The sequence below is a fragment of the Panthera tigris genome, chromosome D3 (assembly GCF_018350195.1).
Source record: "Panthera tigris isolate Pti1 chromosome D3, P.tigris_Pti1_mat1.1, whole genome shotgun sequence".
In the NCBI taxonomy this organism is placed as follows: Eukaryota; Metazoa; Chordata; class Mammalia; order Carnivora; family Felidae; genus Panthera; species Panthera tigris.
In genome coordinates, this window is record NC_056671.1 from 45,521,977 (window position 1) to 45,540,630 (window position 18,654).

Here is an 18,654-nt window from a genome sequence, read left to right on the forward strand (position 1 = left end):
GTGCGTATGGGCATGCGCGACGGCAGTGAAAATGGCGTCTAGTATAGGAACTCTGTTCTCCCGGATCAGCAATCACCCGCCCGTCCTTTGTCTTCGGCTTCCATCCACTCCCCGCTTTTACACGGTCCGTGACCAAGCCCCAGGCAGCACCTCCCTCCTGAGTTTTGTCTCAGATGCGGCTGTTTTTCCCGACCCCTTATTTCTGAGGGACTGCAGCTTTGACCTGATCTGCCCGTTTGCGGGAGGGTCTCACCGAGCAATGGCCAGGTGTCGGCCGCTCCCAAGAACGTTCGCGGGCTGCGCTGCTGCCGACGCCCAGAGACTGCGGCCAGGTGCCAACCCGCCCTGGAAAAAGTTCGTGAGACAGTATAGCAGCAGCGCCTCAGGGATTATGGAAAATCACAACACGCATCTGGCACCAGGCTTTACCTTTAATGACCTTGTTCCAGGACCAGCAAATGTGGTTGTTCTCCCAGGTCCACTGGGGCCTTGCCTTTGGGGAACCGACACAGCCTTCACCAGGTGTCCTCCCAGCAGGGGAACTGCCTCTCCCCGTGTGGCCTGAAGAACCCCGGACCCCACTCTGCTCCTGAGGATTCTCCCTTCTCACCAGAGCACCGCCAGGTATGGAGCTGCGGAGTTTCAGACCCTGCATTCCCCGTTTATAGTCTTAATGGAATTTGAACCCTCTCCTTTCTCCTTTCTCCCTTTTTAGTTCAGTCCCTGTGGCTGTTTACACTTTTCCACTTTCTCTCCAGCTGCTTTTTCTGTATTCTCCACTCCCTGTCTAGCTCCCTGCCCTCTGTGGCTTCTCTCTCCCCCAGTTCACCTCTCAGTTCACATACCTGATGAGTTCTGTGGTTCAGGTTGTGCAGATTGTTGTGTTAATCCTCCAGTCGGTTTTCTAGGTGTGCAGGGTGGTTTAGTGTTGGTCTGGCTATATTTCATGGATGTGAGACACACAAAAAACTTCCATGCTGTTCTGCCATCTTGGCTCCTCCCCTGGTTCTCAATCTTTTTATAAATATAAGACAGTAAAATCAGTTCTTACTCATAGGTTTGTTAAGAACATGAAACAGGAGTGCCTGGGTGGGTGACTTGGTTGAGAATCCGACTTAGCTCAAGTCATGATCTCACATTTCATGAGTTTGAGCCCCACATCAAGCTCACTGCTATTAGCACAGAGCCCTCATTTGATCCTCTGTCCACCCCACCCCACCCCTGCTCTATCCCTCCCCTGTTTGCTGTCTCTCAAAAATAAATAAAACAACCCCCCCCCCCATAAAAGAACATGAAAAAAAGCAAAGTAATACCCCTGGGATCTGGCACATAGTATGAACTAAAAAGAAAAATTAAGAAAATTTAGTCTCTTTTCTATAAAAAGATTTTGTTTCCAAGATATGAAACTTCTCTATTAGTAGATCTAAAGTCATAATCTTTTTAATGCTATGTGGATCATCTCTTAGACAATTTCAAGATCTCTAAGAAAGGCTCTTCATATGAGATTTTAGGAGTTAGTGAGCAGTTAAGGGCTGAAAGTGTCAGGGTCATATTAGCTACAGATTAATTTATCAACATGCAGAGTACCTAATGTCTACTCTTTAATTAGTATGGGGAGGTGGGAGAGACAACTGTAAAGGAAAAGAATCTGTTTTAGGGAAAAAAAATACCTGAATCCATCTAAGCAGAAGTATAGTGAATAACATGATCTAAAGTAACGTGAATTTCTGAGAAACACGTGGCATCCCATAATAGAACTGAAAGTTTGGAGATGCCTGGCTGGCTCAGTCAGTAGATCATGTGATTCTTGATCCCAAGGTTGTGAGTTCGATCCCTATGTTGGGTGTAGATATTATTTAAAAATAAAATCTTTTTTGGGGCGCCTGGATGGCTCAGTCAGCTGAGCATCCGACTTCGGCTCAGGTCATGATCTCGGGTCCGTGAGTTCAAGCCCCATGTCAGGCTCTGGGCTGACAGCTCAGAGTCTGGAGCCTGATTCAGATTATGTCTCTCTCTCTCTCTCTCTCTCTCTCTCTCTCCCTCTCCCTCACTCATGCTCTCTCTCTCTGTCAAAAATAAACAAACACTAAAAAAAAGGGTTTTTTTAATAAAATCTTTTTCTTTTTTTTTTTAGGTTTATTTATTTATTTTGAAACAGAGAGAGCACAAGCGGGGGAGGGGCAGAGAGAGAGAGGGAGGGAAAGAATCCCAAGCAAACTCCACACTAAAAGTGCAGGGCCTGAGACAGGGCTCCAACCCACAAACTGTGAGAACATTACCTGAGCCAAGATCAAGAGTTGGACGACGTTCAGCCAACTGAGCCACCCAGGCACCCCATCCCCCCACTCCCACCAAAATAAAATCTTAAAAGAATTGACAGTTTAGCCTCAAGTTTTCCCAGACTTACTCTTTTTAAGGAAAGTGTTGTGCTTATGATTCATGTTTTTTAAGGAGATAATTGTAGATTCACATGCAGTTGTGAGAAAGAATACAGAGAGGTTTTATGGACCCTTCACCCAGTTTTCCCCAATGGTAACACCTTGCAAAACTGTAGCACAATACCACAACCAGAATATAACCTTTGATACCAGCCATCTTACTCAGATTTCTCCAGTCTTATCTGTAAACATTCGTGTACATTGTGTACTTAGTTCTATACAATTTTATCACGTGTTCAAGTATCCACGGCAGTCACCTTGACAATCAATAATCTGTTTTCCATTTCTAAAGTTTTATCATTTCAAATGTGTTCAATAATTGGAAGCATATAAGATGTAACCTCTGGAATAGCCTTTTTCCACTCAGTGTAATTTATCCAAATTGTTGCACGTATCAATAATTTCTTCCTTTTTATTGCCGAGGGGTGTTCCATGGTACAGTTTGTTTAACCTGTAGGAGGGCATCTGAGCTGTTTCCAGTCTGGGGCTATTACAAATAAAGCTGCTATGAGCATTCATGCACTGGTGTTTGTGTGAACACAAATTTTCATTTCTCTGGGAAATTGCCCAAGAGTGTCATTATTGGATCATATGATAATAGCATATTTAGTATTGTAAGAAACTGCCAAACTGCTTTCCAGACCAGCTGTGTCATTCTACATTCTTAGCAGCAATGTATGAGGGATCCTTTTATCCACATCCTTGTTGGCATGTAGTGTTTATTTATTATTATTTTAATAATAGGCACTATTTTTTATTTTCATCATTCTGATCAGTATGTAGTGATATCTCATGGAGGTTTTCATTTGCATTCCTCTGAAGGCTAATGATGCTGAACATGTTTTCATGTGTTTATTTCCATCTGTATACGTCAGTGAAATGTCTCTGTATACATTTTGCCCATTTTCTAACTGGATTTTTTAATGGTTAAAAGTGGTTTACATTGAAATGGAAATCTGCTTACTTTTGTCAATAGGACATTCATCTGGCAGAATTTATTTAAATGGAAGTCAGTTTTACCTCCCAGCAGTTTCAGAGGTGCTAAGTGTTGTTTATGGCTACCTAATGGGTACCAGTTTTTAAGATAGGATCAGAAAAAAATAAAGCAGGTGGACTCCCCAGATCCTTAGGATCTTCCCCCCCTTCTGGGGATAGTGCTTCACACACACACACACACACACACACACACACACACACACACACACCCTTTCCACAGGTCTGCTGGTTCATGTTTATTTCTTTCAACAAAAGGGTGTCAAGCCAGTACGAACTACTTCAGGTGAAGACATAGACTGAAGTGGCTTGTTTCAATCCAAAGCATCTATCTGCCCCCGTTCCAGGGTGAGGACCTTGAGGGGCACCTGGGCCCAACTAAGTGGATGACTCAGAGATGATTACTGGCTCCCTCTGTAGAACCTGGGCCCAGACCATACTCCGCTTCCAGAGAGTCACGTGGCCAGCAGGTGTGCACAAGAGTCCAAAGGGAAGGGAAGCCAGATGCCTCTAAACTGGGGGTTTGGGGATAGGAATCAGAGAGCATATGTATGGAGGAAGGTTGCTGCTTGGGCAGTACTATTCAGCCTTAGTCAGCAATCCCAGGCTTCCAGTCCTCTGCCCCAACCCACCTTATCAAAGCTTTGAACGTATCAGCACAGGCCAGCGCTCCACAACTTAGTAAGCTGTTCTAAGTCTGACAAAAGATGTTAAAAATATATCTGAAAGTGTTCATTTCAAGCTTTGATTCCACTGTCTGCACATCCTTTGATGTCACATAAAAACTTTCATTCCATTGACCTTGCCCTTCCCAACACAGCTCCGTTTGCTCAGAGAAACCTAAGACGTCTGTTTTCTCCTTCAGAAAAAAAAAAAAGAAAGAAAACTTTTTCCATTTCATTTTATATTTTCAGTTCCTTTTAGATGATAAGCTGACACTGAAGCACACTAATTGGTTATGTTATTTTTAAATGAATTTTTAATGGCAAATAATTTGTTCCATCTGGGAAAAGGCTGATGGCATTTTCAGCAACCAGGCACAAATCAAGATGGATTATTTCCAGCATTAAAAAAAAAAAAAGTTTATTTAGATCCACATCATACTGGTGGTTCAGTGTCAGCGGCATTTCCTGATCCTGAAGAGGGGCTAAGCCCTTGGCTGCTTCCCTCATCCCTTGAGGTCACTCGCCTCTCACAATGTTAAAGACTTTTGCTCGCCCCCTTCCCCCACCCCTCCGTGGTTTCTGTCAACCAGTTTCTGGTGGTTGCCAGGCACTACTGTGCTTCACACAGTGGTGGTCATTTTCGCCGCACTTAACCCGACCATCGACCATCGGGAAAGGCATGAGGCGGTATCATGCGTCAGCAGCTGACCTTGGCTTGTCCGCGTGTTGTTCCCACAGCAAACAGCCTCTTATTTAAGAGGAGGGAGCAGAAGGAGCCATCAAGCATTTAGGGAAAGCAGGGGATAAGATAGTCCTGAGGCCCCATTTTGATCCATCCAACTCTCCCATCTGCCCTCTGGGAACTCCACAATTAAAGGCATCCATAAAAAGAAAGGAAAAAATAGTTCACTGTACACTCACATTCATAGCAGCGTTTTTCACAATAGCCAAAAGTGAAACAACTCAAAGGTCCGTGGATGGATGAATGGATAAACACCATGTGGCATATATGTACAATGAATAATTTTTTTCTTACCATGAATTATCATTCAGCCGTAAAACAGGAGAAAACTCAGGCACATGTTTCAACATGGATGAACCTTGAAGACATCATGCTAAGTGAAGTAAGCCAGACACAAAAGAACAAATATTGTATGATTCCGCTTACCTAAATTCCCCAGAGCAGTCAAACTGATAGCAGCAGAAAGCAGAATAGAGGTTCCCCAGGGGCTGGGAGCGGGGACTAGGGAATTGTTTAATGGGTATAGAGTTGCACTTTGGGATGATGACAGGTACTAGAGATGCACAGGGTGGGGGGAGGGAGAATGGCTGCACAACGGTGGGAATGGATTTAATATCATTGAATTACGCACCTAAACATGGTTAGGGTGCCTGGTGGCTCGGTTGAGTGTCCAACTTTGGCTCAGGTCATGATCTCATGGTTTGTGAGTTCATGCCCCGCGTTGGGCTCTGTGCTGACAGCTCAGAGCCTGCAGCCTGCTTCAGATTCTGTGTCTCCCTCTCTCTTTCCCCTCCCCAGCTCATGCTCTCTCTTTCTCTCTCTCTCTCTCTCTCAAAAATAAACATTAAAAAAATTCTTTAATGGTCAAAAATGGTAAGTTTATGTTTTGTATATTTTACCACAATAAAAAAAGGAAGGAAATATGTTTGTACTTTTCACTTTTTTTAAAGATAGAATTCTGGGTATCATTGCTAAGTGAAGCAATGAATGATTAGTGACCAAACTACCCAGTGGAGTGCCGGTAAATGTGTATCAACCAACTTTCCAACAACAATAAAATATCCGTATGCAAATATGTGTACATAAGTTTATTTTTTTAAGTTTATTTATTTATTTTGAGAGAGAGAGAGAGACGCAGGAGGGGCAGAGAGAGAGGGAGAGAGAGAGAATCCCAAGCAGGCTCTGTACTGTCAGCATGGATCCTGATGATGGGCTCAAACACACAAACCATCAGTTCATGACCTGAGCCGAGACCAAGAGTCAGGTGCTCAACCGACTGAACCACCCAGGCCCCGTGTACATAGTTTATTATAAATTTTACCAATATAATGGATGTGAATCACATAATTTACAAATAAATATACAAACTCTTATATATCCATTATTTGTCAATAAAACTGAAAAAAATATATAAACTTTTTATTTAAAATTCCACATAGGCAATTGATTGTCACAGAATGATTTCATTCACTTTTGCTGAACGCTTGTATTCACAGCCAACAATGGCTGAAGTTGATGAAAAATACAGTTCTGATATGAATCTTGGTTGATATGTTAATTTAATGAGTAAGACAAAAATGGGACAGTAAAGACATATGTGGGACCATCACTCATCAATGATGTAAGCAAATATTTTGATGAATTGGATGATAGTTTTTATAATGTGTCTTTTTGTGTGTTTGTTTTCTTAAGTAGGCTCCACACCCTGAGGCTTGAACCCTGAAATCAAGAGTCACATGCTCTACTGCCTGAACCAGCCAGGCACCCCTTCCCTCTCTCCTTGATCTAGCATAGCAGGGACTTATGTTTGAAAGGGGGCCTTAGGATCCTATGTCTATCAAAGTATGGGGAGGGACGCGTGGGTGGCTCAGTTGGTTAAGTATCCAACTTTGGCTCAGGTCATGATCTCACAGTTCATGAGTTCGAGCCCTACATTGGGCTCTGTGTTGATATCTCAGAGCCTGGAGCCTGCTTTGGAATCTATGTCTCCCTTTTTCTCTGCCCCTCCCCTGCTCATACTCTGTCTCCCTCTTTCTCAAAGATAAACATTAAAAAAAAATTTTGTTTTTTTTAAAGAAGTATGGGGATTTAAGTTTAAAAAGAAAAAAAGAAGAAGCATGGGGAAACCTACCACAGGCTCAGCCTTCTGGGCATTTTCTTTCTAGTCTTTCAATGCTTGGTACAGCCATTAAATGAACTCAACAACCAGAAAAAAGGGGGAACTCTACAGGATGTATCTTAAGTGAGAATTGGGGAGCTGTCCATTAAATGGGATTTCATTAGTGAGGAAAGCATGCCACAGGAGATACTGGTGGGAAAACTTAATAAGCACTATGATAGAATGAGGCAATAAAAATAGTGCAAATTTCTAGAGGCCTGATTAAGAAAATATTTTTATTTATTTATTTTGTAAAGTAAACTCTACCCCTATCCTGGGGCTGGTGCTCATGACCCCGAGATCAAGAATCAAATGTCCTACCATTTGCCTGGTGCCTGCCGGGTGCCCCAGAAAATATTTTTTAAAAACCACAAAACACAACTCAGTGACATCTGATCATCAAATATCATGTAATTCATCAAGACTTTTAAAGAGGAAAAAAAACTGTTACTGACTTATTATAAAAGAAAATAGTTCTCATAGACCCTCCATATTGCCTTTAAATGACTTTCATTATATCTTTTAAAGAGTACAAACATAAACGAGTCATAAAGCCCTATGCATATAACCCTCATATAATTGTAAAAATAAATGTGCTACAATACAAAAGAAACCACAAAAACCAACAATATTTTCATGAGCAACATTAATTTAATGTGACGAATGATGTTCTTAAAAGCAAGTTGCCACTGTTGGGTTTTAATTGGTTTGTTGAAAAAAAATAAATGAATCAATCAGTGAATAAATCTTGACTTCCTTGGTACCAGTAGCAGGCAAACGATGGTATACTGATCCGCCCAGCCCCCACCAACTCTTCACTGCCACATAAACATTCGGGAGTGGAAAGCACTTAGCTCTCATATCAGGAGAGATATTTTCCCACATTTGGCACTATTAATAAACAAACAAAAGAAGAAAAAGCAAGGAAAGCATATGCACCACATAGTTCATAAATGTGTTTGGTATTTCATTTCACAGTATTCAAGGTTGCCTGGAGAAAAGATTTTACTTGCTTTATTTTCCTATAACTCATTTTATATTGCTTGAGACCCCATTCCTGCTCAGCAATGAGAAATTCCTTACCAACCCCCTGCCCCTCCACAGGGAAGATAGTTTCTGACTGTCTTCCTGGAAAGGAACCTTTCATTCCCATTCCCCTACAGGCAGCAGGTAGCACTGTTCAGCATCACCATAGACAGAATCCACCCTGGGACTCTGTAGTAGAGGGCAGTGCTGATGTCAGCTCGCACTCCACTTTCTATTCTCTTTCTATCTCTATCTCTTTTCTGCAAGGCCCGTTTCCCCTCAGAAGGCCTGGGACTGTGATAGGCTTTCTCGCTGGCCTGGGGCTGCCCTTGCACCCTGACACACTGCCACCACCACCCCACCCCATCACCACCCCTCCCCACGCTCCCCACCCCCAGGCCCTTTTTGCCCTCAGGTTTTCTCTGCCTGCAGAGCTCTGTGCTCCCCCCAACCCAGTTCCTTCACTCAACACACCCGATGAACCATAACCAGTTTCTTATCTCAATGTGAGGGCTCTGTTCTCTGTTTTCCAAGCGTTGGTTGGTTATCTGGAAAGGGACGGGATGGGGTGGGAGGGGGTGCCACCGAAACCAGGGGTTTGGCATTTATGTTAAGTATTGGCATGACTTTGTGTTAAGTATTAGCACTATAGCGAATTCCAGCAAATTCTGTGGACCTTCAAGGGGAGCAGATTTTGCCACCCCCAGATATGCCTCTTTGGCATATTGATTGTCTTAAGCTGATTATTTTTTAAGAGACTGCAAACACAGGTAAAGCTGTGAAAACTGAGAAGTTTCCCTTTTGTAAGAAATATTTACATTAACAAGAGAAATCTCCATTTGTAAGGAGATCTCCATGTACCTGGAAGAGGAGAATGTCTGAATCTCTAGAGGGGCACCTGGGTGGCTCAGTTGGTTGAGTGTCTTACTCTTGGTTTCTGGTCAGGTCATGATCTCATGCTTCATGGGTTTGAGCCACGCTTGGAGCTTGCTTGGGATTCTCTCTCTCTCTCTCTCTCTCTCTCTCTCTCTCAATAAACAAACAAACATTAAAAAATAAAATAAAATATATCTCTAGAAATCTGTTACCAATGGAGAAGGCAAGGACTTAAATCTGCATAACAGCCTTACCTTTGTTTATTGTGCTTCTCCTTGTCACTTCCCATAACTGACTCCCCACCCCCAACATTTTCTGTCTTAAGCTGAAGATGGTATTTAAGGTTATTTGCTTTGGCCATTTCAGGGAGTTACTCAGTTTTCTGAGGCCCCTCCCATGTACAGCAGGTGTACCTGTTACTAAACTATCATTTGTTTTTCTCCTGTTACTCTGTCTTATGTCAATTTAATTATTAGACCAACCAAAGAGCCTAGAAGGGAAGAAGTAAAACTTTTCCACCCCTACAGCTCCCTGACAAACCAGCACTATGACTACTCCCTGAGCACACACAGTGATTGTTTCATGGCAGCAGATGCAGCTCAGGGGAAACTCACTGATAGGCACTATTAATCACAATTGAAGCTAACAAGAATCAACATAGAACGGATAAGATCAGCCATCTGCAGAAGGATAGCACTTCAAACAGAGTTGTAGACATGAGCCAGTAGCTCTGCCAAATATAATCAGGAGACAAGAGCTCCTCTCGAGTCAATCAAGAGACCAGAGGGCCACTATAGTATGGGCCATTGCATCCTTAGGACTGGAATTTTTTTGTAAATAACCTATTTTATCACATTGTGACTGACGTCCTAATAGGAGGATGGTGTTCTGTATAGATGCTAGAATCTAGGGGAGGGAGCCAAAGAGTAAATATTTGTCAGTGTTTATCCTACGCTATAAATACTATGTATTTGACAGGTCACTGAAAAAAAACAAACGCCCAACACTTACAGGACACTTGCCATGTGTGCCAGGTCAGGGGTAAGTAAGCTTTAAATCCACTCTCAGTTAATCCTGACAAACACATAATGAGGTAGGTTTATCCATCAGTCTTTTGTGAGTCTGATTACTGGGAATCAGTCTCCCAAGCCTGATTTGCTCTGAGGGATCTGATGATACTGGAGAGCTGAACTTGCAAAGCTAAGAGGTTGGAACATAGTGACCCCGCCAACATACAACTTCTCCGAGGGTGCCAGGCCGAAACAGATGGCTGGACTCTCTTCAGTCGTCTTGATTACAAAAGAGATCATCTGTTCCAGCCCTTGGTTGACCCGGGCAGCTTATCAAAGTCATGTTTTTGTTGCAAGATGCTAGACTCCAAATATGCAAAACCCGGATTGGAACAGAGACATGACATGGAGTTCAAATGGACCAGTCTCTGCAGAAACTGGAACTGTTTTCATCACGCATGCCTTTACTCCAAGGCCTCGTAAATAGAAACAAGAATGCGTTCCACTAAAGACAGGTGACGTGTCTGGAATAGCTTGTAGGGGCAAAAGTGGGCACACAGTTGGGGAATGCACTGGCAAGGATTCCAACTGCCAGGAAAGAAGAGGAACCCTCGCTCCCAAAAAAGGCATCTTGAGAGAAAATTTAAAACTTGGATCATTGACATGATAGTCTTATTACAACATGTAAATATCTAAAAGGAGGGAATTATAATTATTCTGACATTATACAGTCTGAGCTGATGACTCCAAGTGATTGCCCCTTGGCGTGGGGAACACCCATCTGCTGCCCTTGCATAATCTAAACCAGCAGGGCTGGGGAAGACTGGCCTGTTGTTTATTGCACCGAGATGAAAGTGGCTGGCTAAGTGTGTCTGGTTTGGTAATTAGACCCTTTATTACAGCTCTCAAAAGAAAGCCAGGCCCAGCAAGTTTGTTTTTTTTTCCCCAGCAACTTTCTTTGATAGCAAAATATTCCTACCTTCTTCCAGGCATGGATACTGATGTAAGAGGTATATGTTTATCCTAACAAAAGTATAAAATATGCATATGTATATGTAGAAAATATGTATAAAGTAATGTATTGAAGATCAGAGAAAACTTATAAAACAGCATGGACTCATGATCTGAAAGACCGTGAGACAGGCTTCAAATATGTACATATGGATGTATGAATGGAGGCCCAGGATATTGCATCAATATGGACTCCAAGGAGATGTGGACAGAAAGGAAAGGGAAATTTTGTAATATACTTTTAAATATATTTAATATTTTGTAAATATTAAATGCATATACATATTTATGTTTTATTTATACATATATATTTTTTTAAAATACTGATTTTACATATTACATATGTAATATATTCTTTATATATTATATGTAATATATTCATATTATATTTATACATATTTATTTTTTAATACTCCTTTTTCTTCCAATCCATGTCTCCTTAAATCCATGCTGATGCAATATCCTGAGGTCCCTATTCATTCACGTCCCCGCCTTCTCCTATTCTTCCACAATCAGATAAGGGAGATAAGATTGAGAACAATGAGCATAGTATTTGTGGTATTTTAGTTTAAGGATGTGGGGGAGTGGTACAAAAGGGCAGCTATTTCCAAGACTGTGTCTCCACACGTGGGGACAGAACAGTTCCAATCATTCCAGCTGTCTTTTTTAATTTTAATTTTAAGTTTAATTTTTTTTAAGTGAACTCTACCCCAACGTGGGGCTTAAACTCTTGACTCAAGAGTCAAGACGTGGGGCTTGAACTCTCGACGTCAAGAGTCATATGCTTTAGTGACTGAACCAGCCAAGTGCCCCCTCAACCAACTCTTTCAGTCAAACCAAGCACAGTGATCTGTCTGCAACCCTGTGCAATCAGAACTTCTAATCCTCACATCTCTCCATGGCTGTGTGGACATAAAACATCGATCAGTCTGACCAAAAGCTACAGGCAGAATAATTTGCAGAATTTTCCTACTTCAATTCTTTTAAGAGACAGTTTCAGAAGGCGATGATAAATTGAATGAAAGTGTGGGTAAGCCTGTGGACGAGGAAAAATAATTTATAGGCAGAATATGTCCTTTAAAATTTTACAATTTTTTTTTTGCCAATTATTAAAGTCATATAGTTCATTGTAGAAAATACAGCAGAGCATAAAGAAAAAAAAAAAAAAAGAATCACCTCCCACCATGGCTGTGAACAACTTTTTCAAACTAAGTAGTGGAGCTAAATGAACCTTCCACAATCAACAAATGTCCTCAAGTGTTTTGGTGTCTGCCTCTCATTTTAAGAATTCTCATCCATACCCCCAAAGCCAATGACACTTCCCAGGCCAGCCTTGGTCTTGGACAGAATTGGGAGGCCCTATAAAGTGACCGTTCAGGGTCCCCAAGTAGGCTGCTGCCCAGAAATACTGTTCTAATCTGCTCCCCAGAACCAGAACTCAGGAAAACAGCCCTTATTTCACAGTGAAAATTGGCTAAATGTGAATACCCATTGCCTTAAACTCATTCACAGTAAAATGTAAATAAGATGGGTTGATGTTTCTACAAAGAAAAGAGGGACATCCCAGAACTCCAGACATCTGTGGTAGGAAGCAGGGTGCCATGAAAAACTATCCTCATTCAGGAATGAGCCATTCTAACGTCAGGCAGTCCTTCTTGTTAGTGACTTTTTTTTTTTTTTTTAATAGGCTTTATGCCCAGCACAGAGCCCATCGCAGAGCTTGACCTCAGGACCCTGAGATCAAGACTTGGGTTGACGCTCAACCGACTGAGCCACTCAGGTGCCCCTTGATAGTGACTCTTTTAAAGCCTAAACCGGCCCTATCATAACTTTAAACATGGCTGTTCTTTGAGCAAAAGCCACCTAAGGGCACTTGTCCTCCACTGAAATGGTGCTATGGCACCTCTGTCACCTGAGAAAGCTGGTCTGGCACATAAAAGTCAAATCACAGACATCCTTTTGTGCCTACCTCCCCCCTTTGGAAAATAGCCTCTTTCTCTCACATCTCCTGTTAAAATTAATTTAAAGTAGCAGTGAGCCTATCAGGCCAAGTTGTCCAGTTTCACATGAGAAATTTCTCATCGTTCCCCAACACACAATCTTTCATGGCTTGTCTCCATGTCTGAATTAGACATGGCTCTGAGGTCACTGAACCTCAAATTGATGAAACCCCTTGAATTGGCTTGGACAAAGAGTCATCCTGTGTATTTGTTAAATAAAATTATCTAGTGTCTTTCAGATTCTTTTACAATGAACTAATTCCCTTGTTTCTTGGGAATTCTTTGATATTCCAAAAGCTTCTGGCACATTTTACATGAGACTTTTTTCTAGGTTCTTCTTCCTTAGAAACAGGAAGTTGACAAAAAGCCCCAAACATTTATTTTAGTTCCCAAAATTGGGATGGATGTCCAGAGGGTTCTAAAAATAGTAAACAGCCCTTCAACATTGAATTTTGTCTTTACCAAAATATTCAATCGATCTAAATTTAGTCTGAAATCTATCCAAGACCCACCTGATTAGGTTTGGAGACATCTTGACACTCACTAATATTCTTGGGTCTGAAAATATTACACCTGGAAAATTGCTTTATTTCCATCCCGTGACAAGATAAATGGTTATAATAACAACAAACATCGTTGGCGAGGACAGCTTCTTTTCACTGAACCATTCATTCTATTCTCTCTTTCATAACAGGAATTGGTGTTTATAATCTAGGGACCACATCTACCTTGTTGCCTGTTTCTTTTTAATAATACATTAGGTGAAATCTTTATAAAATTAGTGTTTTAAAGTGAACTGTTTCAAAGTGAACAATTCAGAGGCATTTGTTCTATTCACAGTGTTGTGCAACCAGCATCTCTATCGGGTTCCCAACATTCCCAGCATTCCAGAGGAAAACCCTGTGCACATTAAGCAATTTCTCCCCGTTCCCTCCTCCCCAACCCCCAGCCCCTGGCAACTACCCGCCTGTGTTCTGTCACTATGGATTTATCTATTTGGGATCTTTCATATAAATAAAACCGTACAATATGTAGATTTTTGTCCGGCTTCTTTCACTTAACTGGTTTGGAGGTTCATCCACAGTGTAGTGTATGAGAGTGCTTCATTCCTTTTTGTGGCTGGATAATTGTCTATTGTGTGTGCATATAACGATTTATTTATCCATTGATGGATATTTGGGCTATTATTACCTTTTAGCTATTATGAATTGTCCTGCTATAAACATGTTTGTACATGTACTTGGTCAAGTTCCTGTTTCAATTATTTGGAGTATAGACCTAAAAGTAAAAATTGCTGGGTCATATGGTAATTCTATGTTTAACTTTTTGAAGAACTGGTCAAACTGCCTTCCACAGTGGCTGTACCATTTTACATTCCTACTAGAAATGTATGAGGGTCCAATTTCTCCACATCCTTGCCAACACTTTTTTTTTTCCTTTAAAAAAATTATGGTTATATGAGGCACCTGGCTGGCTCAGTAGGTACAGCATGCAACTCCTGATCTCAGTGTTGTGGGTTCAAGCCCCACACTGGGTGTGGAGATTACTTAAAAATAAAATCTTCTAAAAATAATAAATAAAATTATTATTATAGCTATCCTAGTGTCATTGCCTGTTTTTTTTAATAAAGTTTTATTGGAACATAGCCATGTCCATTCGTTTACATGTCTATGGTGCTATAATGGCAGAGACTATATAGACTATAAATCTGAGATATTTACCATGTGGCCCTTTAAGAAAAAGTTTGCTGGGGTACCTGCGTGGCTCAGTTGGTTAAGCGTCCGACTTCAGCTCAGGTCATGATCTCAGGTCGTGATCTTCATGAGTGCAAGCCCCACATCAAGATTTCTACTGTCAGCGCAGAGCCCACTTCAGATCATCTTTCCCCACTCTCTCTCTGCCACTCCCCCTCTCATCATGCCCCCCCTTTTTCCCCTTCCCTTTCTCAAAATAAATAAACTTAAAAAAAAAAATTGGCCCAACGCATTTAAGAAAAAAAAAAAGGAAAAGTTCGCTGTACTCTATTTTGGAAGATTAGCCCTTTTTAATTTGTCATTTTACTTGACAGCTCCCCAAAATAAGACCAAATAATATTGTGAGCTTAAATGAATTATCTTATTTTTAGTCTTAAATTTCTTTATGTGTAAAAAGATACAGTAGGGCTTTGGAACTTTATAATAATCTGAAAAACTATGATATTTCCAAGATGGCCAATTAGTTTGCAGTTTATACTTAATGTAGTCTGTAACTTCTTCAGCTTTCTTCTGGCTTAAATTAATGGATTCCTCCATAATTCTCTTTGATCTATTCATCATACAAGCATAGAACAGTAGCCAATTCCCAGCTCATGCTGTTCTTTCTCTGCACCAAGTTGCAATGATTTGGTAGGATTGTCTAGGAAGGTAAGAACAAACGAGCAAGTGGGAATTCCTGGCTTCCCTAGAGAGGAGAAAAGAAACCCTGTCAAAACCAAATGGCATCATTAATGGTTCTTGAATACACAGCTGTGCCCAGTTTAAGACTAAGCAGACTTTCTGCTGCTCCTTAACCTGGGGTGGGGAACCAGGAAGGAAATGAAGAGAAAGAGATGGAGTGAGGGAGAGAGAGAACAGACTATTTCATGGTACGTCACTAGAGAAATGCTGACATTGGACAGCCTATCAGTAACCTGTTTATCCCCTTAGAAGGCTGCGAGGATGAGCCAGATACTTAGCAGGATCCTCGATCTGAACAGCTCTGCCAAGAGTTGGGTGTGGATGGGCCCCTAAAAATACTGTAGTCCAGCCCCTCACTTTGAGATGAAATGAAATGAAGCTGAAATGAAAGCTGAAAGGGGCTTTGAAATGAAGACAAGTGAGGTGCCTGGCCCATATTCACTGGGGGAATTGGCTGCAGATCATGAATAAGCCCGGATGCTCCCATGGGGGGGGGGGGGAAGGAGATACCAGCGCAGACAGCAAAGCAGATATTTTGTAACTCATCGGATGAAATGTACATGTAGGGCAGTAAGGAAAGAAGGGGGATGTAAGTAAATGTCACCTGCTGTGGTCAGGAAGGACACACCTGGTCCTTAGGGAGCTTGATGACATACCTGGGCATTTCTCACCATCGTCTCTCTAAGATGGTTGGAATGGAGCCAGGCCATGAACAGAGAGCGCTGTGTTAGGCTTCACCCATCAACAAGCGGGGGTGTAATTGGTGAACAGACTATAAACACTGTGGAGAGGGCTCAGAGGGTGTGTGTCTATCCCTCCACACAAGGAACCAGGTGTTCTCCACCAAGTGCAGCCGATGCCCCAGTTTGTCCTGGTCTGACTCAGTTGAACCGACTTCTGTCATCAGCAAGTCCTGTGCATGTATCCCCTGTGGTCCTGCCAGTGCCAGAGTCGAGGTGGCTGCTACTTGATATGAAGTCTTTTTATTATTGTGGAACAGCTTCTAGTTCTGAAATTGCTCAAAGGTCATTTTCTCCCCAGCTCTACTGAAATATGATTGACAAGAATTGTATATACTTAGGTTGTATAACATGATTTTTTTTTTAACTGTGTGTGATGTGGTTTAATAGGTGTGTCCATTGTGAAAGGATTATCACAGTGAAGTTACTGAGCACATCCACACCTCAACTAGTTACCCTTTTTTTTTTTTTCCCAAACTTCATTTTTTAAATCCAGGACCACCTGCTCCCTGAATCTCCTTCTGGTCCCACCCTGCTTCCTCCCCACACTTTTACACAGGCTGTTTCCTCTGCTGGAAGGTACAGGTTCTATATTTCAGTCAACTTCTACAAATCTCTCAAGACTCAACTTGGATACCACCTCCTCCAGGAAGTCTTCCCTGACCCCATCATTTTCCTATCTCATTTTTACCATTGCATGGATCATACCCTAACATGCTTTCCCGTTTATCTGTCCTCCTTCTCAGTGACTCTGCAAGTCTCTGGAGGACAGGCGCTGGCTCTTCTACTTCTGCCTGCCTTGCATCTAGCTCCCTACCGCTTGCAGCAGGCACTCAATGGCCGAAGGGATGAAGGGATGAATGATTCCAGCGGCCATCTCTCCCTCTGAGCACCCTCCCTGCTTAGGCTCTGAGACGGGACTTCCCTTATGGGTGCTTTTTGGAAGAGAGCAGACTTTTGTCCCCATCCCCATTACCCTGTTGGGTTGTGAGCCAAAGCTCACATGTGTCCTAAGTGACCTTTCCTACCTCCATTAAATGGTCACCACCAGCGCAATCTCTCCACTAGAAACCTGAGTATGATTCTTGGCCTGAGTTTTCATACTCGCCTCAATAACTTCTCTTCAATTCTCCCTCTGTCACCCACAGCAGAGGAGACCGGGCCCCTAGAGACAAACTGGGGAGACAGCCTCCTGACTGCACCTCTTCCATAAATCTATCACCCACACTGCAGCATCTTGAACACAACTCCAGAGCCAATCCAGCCACACAGCTCCCCTCCTTAAAGTCTCCCTGGCTCCTGGGCCCTCGGGGTTGTCTGGGCCCCTGAGTGGGGCACACAGGCCCTTCCACAGCTGCCATCCTCCCCAGGCGCCCTATGCTATCTGCCCACCAGAAGTCCCCTGCTCCTTCCTGACCCTGGGCCTTGTATCTGTGGTTGTCTCTATTTTGCCCTTCCTTGAGTCCCTCAGACTCCTCCCCAGCTCAAAAATCGCCTTCTCTGCGGAGCTTTCTCTTGGAGACTGAGCCACCCCCCTCTCCCTCCTGCCTCCCACCAGTCTGGCCCCCCTGGGAGCACCTCCACATGGCTGTATCCCAGTAGGATGGCCTTCTCCCCAGTTACATGTGAACTCCCCAAGGGAGGACCTGTCTGCGCTTTTCTCACCTCCCTGACAGCTAACACACTGATTAGCAAGAGAATTGCCATTTACATGAATGTCTAAGCCAACTGGGTCTTTTGGTCTTCACTAAGCAGGGAGGTTAAGGAGCAGAGGGGCAGGACGTGCAGAGGGAGGGGCAGTCAGGCATGTGTTCTTCTTGGCTGGGAGCCAAAGACAAACATACCCAATACCTGCCTTATACCAGCTGAGGGTCAGCTATGTATCTGCTAATTATGCATGCAAAACATCCTCATATCAGGCCCATCCAGTCCTGGCATTGGTCATGTTAGCCGAGAGGGCTGAGTGGGGTGAGCGGGGAGGTTTGGATGATAGTAGCAGCTGGAGGGGAGGGGAGGGCAGCAGCTGGTGATGAAGGGGCACCCTGGCAGCACTTGGTGCTGGCCCTGCTCTGGTGCCCTGCAGCTGTCACCAAACAGGAGACAACTGTCATTCTGGTGGATGTGTTAGTATCCCTTTCCTGGCTAACCTCTGGGGAGCATTATGGTGTAAAGGAAGGGACAGGATTCAGGACTGTGGAGACCTGGGCTCCAATCCCAGGTCAGGCACTGCTAGCTGTGTGATCTCAAGAAAGTTACTTTTTTTTTGTTTAAATATGAAATTTATTGTCAGACTGGTTTCCATACAACACCCAGTTCAAGCAAGTTACTTAACCTCTCTGATCTTCAGACTCCTCTTCTAAAAAATAGAAATGAAAAAAAAAAAAAAAAAAAAACCTTACTTCTCAGGATTATTCATTCCTAGAGAAAATATTTTTTTTTAATTTTTTTTTAACGTTTATTTATTTTTGAGACAGAGAGAGACAGAGCATGAACGGGGGAGGGTCAGAGAGAGAGGGAGACACAGAATCTGAAACAGGCTTCGGGCTCCAAGCAGTCAGCA

At 42.7% G+C, this 18,654-nt stretch overlaps 1 long non-coding RNA gene across 3 annotated transcripts in view; it reads right to left on the bottom strand.

The window, feature by feature from the left end:
* Positions 1-975: 975 nt before the first annotated feature.
* The window catches only part of LOC122232552, a 39,231-nt gene continuing 21,552 nt past the window's right edge, over positions 976-18,654 (bottom strand). For 2 of the 3 annotated variants that reach the window (XR_006209907.1, XR_006209908.1), the window contains one exon: positions 15,085-15,358. This is a non-coding gene — a long non-coding RNA (uncharacterized LOC122232552). Of the gene's footprint in view, positions 1,015-15,084; positions 15,359-18,654 lie in introns of those variants that run through there. The other variant, XR_006209909.1, reaches the window with a different exon arrangement.